Source organism: Larus michahellis, chromosome 1 (genome assembly GCF_964199755.1).
Source record: "Larus michahellis chromosome 1, bLarMic1.1, whole genome shotgun sequence".
Taxonomy (NCBI): Eukaryota; Metazoa; Chordata; class Aves; order Charadriiformes; family Laridae; genus Larus; species Larus michahellis.
In genome coordinates this window covers 56,464,543-56,470,605 of record NC_133896.1, presented here as the reverse complement: position 1 = coordinate 56,470,605, position 6,063 = coordinate 56,464,543, and positions in this window count along the sequence as shown.

Sequence of the window (6,063 nt, the reverse complement as noted above, 5' to 3'; positions counted from 1 at the left end):
TGAGAGGGACCAGGGACCTTCCTAGGAGAGACGGTGTCGCTAAAGGCTGGAGTAGGTGTGTCAGCATCCGAATTGGGCTGGAGGGCCTGGTGGCTCAGGGAGGGGGACGGTGTTGGAGCCAGCATGCAGGCGTGCGAGGGTGGAGGGGGGCTTGATGGGAACGGGAATGGTGTTCCCCATCCAAAGACAAGGAGGCTTTTCTATGCCATGCACTAGTGAGAGAGGGGTGCTTTATTTTTAGAGGGTTTGGGAAGAAGTTGTATTGGGGAGGGGGAGCACAAAGAGGTAAAATGGGAAGGGAGGGAGGAATATTTGCAGGTACAATCAAAAAACCACAGGCAGGTCTGTAGGTTGCAGCAAGAGACTCAGCAGAGCGGAGGGGCAGTGCCATGAGAGTCATTCCTTCCCCAGCCTCCTCGGACTGTGGCGGAGGTGGTTCCCCTCACCTGTACGTCCTTTGTTCTGAGAAGTCAGTCTTCTCAGACCAGTGTTTGGTGATGCAGGAGGATGCCACGCTCAGTCCCTGGCCTCTAGGCGCAGTCCCTGTGAGAGGAAGGATGGAGGAGGTGGGCTTCTAGGGGGCCTTGAGAGCCCTCGTCCCCAGCTGGGCTGGTTCAAGGGGGGAGAGGAGAACTTTGCCATTTCACCCTGGGCAGGAGGAGGAGAAGAAAGCGTTTCACTCCTCAGGTCCTGCTGAACCCTCCTCTGTTCCTCTGCTACCACACTGCAAAGTGTCTTGCTGATACCATCTTTGTGGCACACAGGAATGGAGCAGGACTCCCCCTGGAAAGAAATACCGCTGCTGGGACAGCCGGTGTGCATCTGACTCCTGCACAGGGGTGCAACCAAGCAGGGAAGGGTCCTGCCCCCCGCGGCTGTGTTTTACCTCCTACTCAGATGGGGAGGAGGTCTTGATGTGCAGAGAACTGGTTGGGGCCAGAGAGCTCTCTGGAAACTGGTCTTACTGTACTTTGCGTAGACTATACCTTAGTGCATCTTCTGCAGCACCTCAGATCCTGGCTGTCTTTAAAGCCTCACCTAGGTGGCAGTAGTGACTCTCAGATAGAGCTCGTATGGACATCATTCCACACTCCTCATGATTTTGCTTCAAGTAAAGACATAGCTGTGGAAGCACACTCTTTATTCCAGGACAGAAGTAAGGTCTATGTGTGAAGATGGTCCCTAAAGGGAAATAAGGAAATAATTCAGCAATAGCCACCTAGACAATTCTCCCCAGCACAGACATCTCTCAGAGCACAAGCAGCAGGGTATGCCTTGCAGCAGCGAGAAGCTCCATCCCCCAGGCAGCCACCCTGCTCCATGCAACACTGGCCCCAGCAGCAGAGATCAGGAGCAGATCCAAAGTCCATAGGTGCTCCCCCTGAGAGTCCAGCCTATTCCCTGTAGCACCCTTAGGAGTCAGGAGGATGGGACATGGATCTGGCCTGTGGCTGTGGGAACATCCCATCTGGAGGACACCGAGGTTACCAGTCCTTCCCCTCCTCCCAGCGTGACTCCTCTCCAGCTGCCCCACAGCGATAGGGAAGGGGTGGAAGCCCTAGAGCTGCAGGCCCCAAGAGGGAAGGGGGGCAGTTGTTCTCCGCTGTATATAGGCATTGTTTCTACCTGCTCCTACCAGCAGACTCGTGCTGCCGGTGGCTGTCCCCGTGGCTTGTCCTCCCTGTGGTTTGCCCTGCATTGCTGGTGGTTAACCACTGGGGAGGACAGGAGAGGGGGACCAGCTATCCCCGTGGGCGCATCAGGAGGGACTGGGCACACATCTCTTGCTCTGTGGCTGTGAGCGAAAGCAATACTGTAAATAGGAGGGGTATTTTTTGGAGGGAAGCCCCTCGGGCTTCTTCTTCTGTGGGCTTAGCCTAATATTTAGGCTTGGGAGGGGGTTACTTTATTGAGAGGGGTTCGTTATGTCTGTGGCTGTGGGGGGAGCTCCCTCCAGTCCGTCTCTGCCACCAGGGGAGAGGAAAGAACGAGTGACGAGGTGGAGGAGAAAAACGAGTTGTACTCACCCAGACTCATCTGTGTCATCCTTCGTGCTTTTGTTGTGGGTGGGTGGGGGAAACTAAGGCAAGGAGGCGGCTATAAATAACCAGCCCTCAGCACAAAAATGTGTTGTACTTTTTGCCATCACCTGTCCCCACTCCTCGGTGAGGGGGTGAGGGACCAGGCGCATGAGGAGAGGTACGGACCATACTTGGGGGGTCTACCCGGGGCTCTGTTTTGGGGTGTAGCACAGGAGCATCTTACATGCCGCTTCTCCCATCAGAGTTACGTAGACAGCTAAACACCATTTGGGGCTGGCTAATGAGCAAGCTTTTCTTTATCCTCTTTGGCTTGCTTCCCTCGTGTAACCAGCTGATGGGCTCCGGTGCGCTTGAGGTGGGAATGAGCCTCCCCGTCAGCACTTCAGAGAGACATGAGCCAGGTGGCTTCATCCTGAGTTACTGCCCATCTCTGTCCCTTTCCTCCTTGCTTTGTGTCATAGGAAAGGCATTAGCGTGGCAGGGGACTCTACAACAGGAGATATTTGGGAAACTTCTTGCTTTTGCTCCTGGGAGAAGACATGCTCTCCCTGGGTTGATGTGCTTTCAGCCTTTGCAGTGGAGGGTTGGTGGTGACAGACCTGGGGGTGGGACTCTCCTTGTTTGCAGGCAGCTCTTTCAAATGCAATTTCCAGTGGCATTTGGCTGGTTCTGCAGCTGATGAGAGATAGGGACCTACCCAAAGGGTTGATTATCTTATCTTAGGCGCTTCTGATAAGGTGCTGCCTATTTCTGGTGATCATCAGGCAAGACCCGAGCAGCTGGCTGGAACATGTCCCTTTTAGATCCCAAACGTGGGTGAGATCAGCCCCACTCCAGGGATTAGGAGATCAGAGGGAAGGCTGTATAAGCAAAACGATAAGGCGGCTTTCTTCCCCCTCTGCCATTTGTCTGGATTACAGAGGATTACGCATCCCCTGTTGGGAGCAGTAGCCCCTTGATGTCTTCTTATCTCATGAAGCCCCCAAGTAAGGGACTGTTTTGTGCAAGCAGGGGCTGTGAAGGGCAAAGGGATGATGGAACTTTGCCCCAATTCCATCTGTGGCTTCAGCCTCCTGACGTGTCTCCATCCCCGACTCACCCACGTCCCCCACCACGCTGTTCATCACCTCATCACACACCCTTCCCCTCCGCGTTATTCCTGGCAGTTCCCTCAGGGGAGGAGGCGTCTTTGTCCCTGCACCCTGGTGAGGAGCACTTGGGAGGACCCGGGAAGGCAGCATGGCGGGGTGGTTCCCACAGGAGGAGTCTCCGCTCCGGTCCCCAGAGCAGGTACAAGGCAAGGAGCCCAGCGAGGCCACCTCATGCAGCAAGTCCAAACCATCCATCCATCCAGACAACTGCTTGCGTGGCATCCGTAACACCACCTGGGCTGCCCTGCCCCTTCCCCTGCCGCATTACTGCCTGTGTATAGTATATATATTATATATATATATTTAAAAAGATGTATAATATAAAGCTATACATATATACGTATATACGATGACTCACGGATGGCCTGCCGCATACAGGATCCCCTGAGTGGTCTTGTCTAAGCCCGAGTGTCCCTTCACCCCTCCGCCCCTCGCCCCTCTCTGTTCCAAAATCCGACTACAGTGAACCCCGCCACCTCGGCACCTGTGTTTACAATGTCCTATATATTTGTGGTTAACAAAGTGAAGGTGGTAACTACTGGTGTCTCAATAAAGTTATGACGTTCAAAATAACCAAACTATATGGAAAAAAAAAAGGTAAAAATATGGTCTGGATTTTGTTCTTTGGGGAGGGATGGCTTTTTTTTAAGATGGGTTTGCTACAAGAGCACAGCTCCTGTGTTCCTGCACAGCCGTCCGGCAAGTTTGGTGGCAATCGGGGGCTTGAAGAGAGGAGAGAGACCTAAAGAAGTTATTGAGATAGGTATTTCAGGGGGAGATAATGGTTGCTTGCTTCGCTTGGCCTAAGTTTCGGATCACACACACCATCAAGTGTCTCTTACCTAATCAGTAGGAAAATGAGAAGGAGCTGGACGTGCCATATTGGAAGAGGACTCTCATTGTGAACGGGATCTGGCTGTAGGAGGTGTGGAGGTGGGGGGACATAGAGAAACGTAGGATACAAACCTATATGAAAATAAACATCAGTATTTCCATGCCCAGGGAAGCAGATCTGTTCATTACTTTGAAGTGTCTGTACCTCTGTTCATCTATGTGTGACCATCGCTCGGCTGTCTGGCACGGTACGCATTTTCAAAACATAAATACCGGGAAACAATAGCTGTGAGGGCACTGAGCGGGTGTCAGTAATTAGTAGCCCACCATTAAAAAAGATCTCATCTCAATGGGCTCTGCAATAAAAATTCAGAATCCCCTCCCGTGATGATGCTTAGGTAAAGCTTCCTTCTCATCCCCTTTTAATGAGCCTGTCACCTGAGTACCCAAGTATCACATTTCCCAACCCCTGTGCAGCTTGAGGACAGTGAGCAGAGGCACATGATGGCGAGTGGGCTCTGTCCCGTCCTCCAGACTGTCACCCCTCTTTGGGACACAACTGAGCACACACACACTGTACCTTCACCTCAAATTGTATGCAAAGTGTTGATAGACCCATCCGTTTCTTGATTAGTCTTTGTTAGGACAAAGACCCTTCCTACAGTGCCAGCTTTGGGGGTGGAAGTGGTGTGGAGGTATCACGCCCACAGAAAAGCAAATGTCTGCGTTGGTGACAGGTGGAGTTGGTGACTGGTGAGACAAAACGTTGCCAAAAGCAAGCCTTTAAGATGAATAAGACTCCAACATAACCAGTTTGTTTGTTTCTTCTAATCATTTCAAATCGCGTTTGATTTTGCTTTCTGGTATTTTAAGCTCTTATGAGTCATGTTTTGAAGCTTCTCCCTGCAGCCATGACATCTAGAAACATAATTCTATTATCAAGTTGTTTTTGTAAAAAAAGTTCACATAATCCCGGGACTCCAGGAGATGAGACTTTTTTTAGCATATCCCGAAATTCGACAAAATCAGATGCTTTGGCACAACTGAAACAACACAATTTCCCTCCCTCAAAAGCCCAACTGGCCTAAAGCTCTGTACAAGCTCTCTTTTGCAGTGGGATTTGGCTCTCTCCCAGGGGGATCGGCACTCCCTCACCATTCCCTCCTCCCCTGGCTGTAGCTCTCCACGTTGGCTCTCCAACTCTCCAGAGGGTCCTGGGGGAAAGAAGGTGCTATTTCCAGCTCTTTTTCCTTAATGCTTGTTCTCTCTACTGCTCCATCTCTAGTTCTTTGCCACTCCAGCCTACCTGGAAATAGTGGCCTGCAGGGGAGCAAGAAGCATCAGGGCATTTGCGCCTGTGGGAAGCATCAGGCTGAAGTTGGTAGAGGCAGCTGTGGAGAGCTTGGGGTGGAGCTGCGTGAGGACTTGCAACGCCACCCCCCTCCACCACCCCTTTCTGTAATGGCCTGTGGTAGGAGCAAAGTGAGTGTGGCAAAGCTGTCTCTGTCAGAGACCCTTTCCCCCTCACCCCCATCACCTCCTGCAAGCCTTGCCAAAAATACTTTCTTTTCCGGGCCCAGCCTTCACCACCAGCAAAACAAGGCAGAAAGAAATACATCTCCCTAAGCATATCTCACACGTGTTCAGTAAAGAGAAACTAAATGATGTGATGGCTTCTGCCAGCGATCCCGTAATTGCTTCCCATTGTGTATGGTTTCCAAGCGCCTACAAAGCCCTGTGCTCTCTGCTCCCTGCTCCCCACAGCACCTTGTTCAATCACGCTGTTCGTCTTTTATGCAGCGGCCCAGCAGAGTCACCATGCCGATTCTTTTTCTACAGAAAAAAAACACTAGTAAAAACAAGAAGGCAGCAGTACAGATTGGCACCAGAAATTCCGTGCGTATAACCCCTAGCACTGGGGACAGAGAAGCAATAAGAAACAATAAATATACAAAGAGAGAGGGGGAGGGAGAGAGGGAGAAATGAGGAAAATGGGAGTTAAACATGAGAGAGGGAGCAGTAGATCTGGTAGTCAC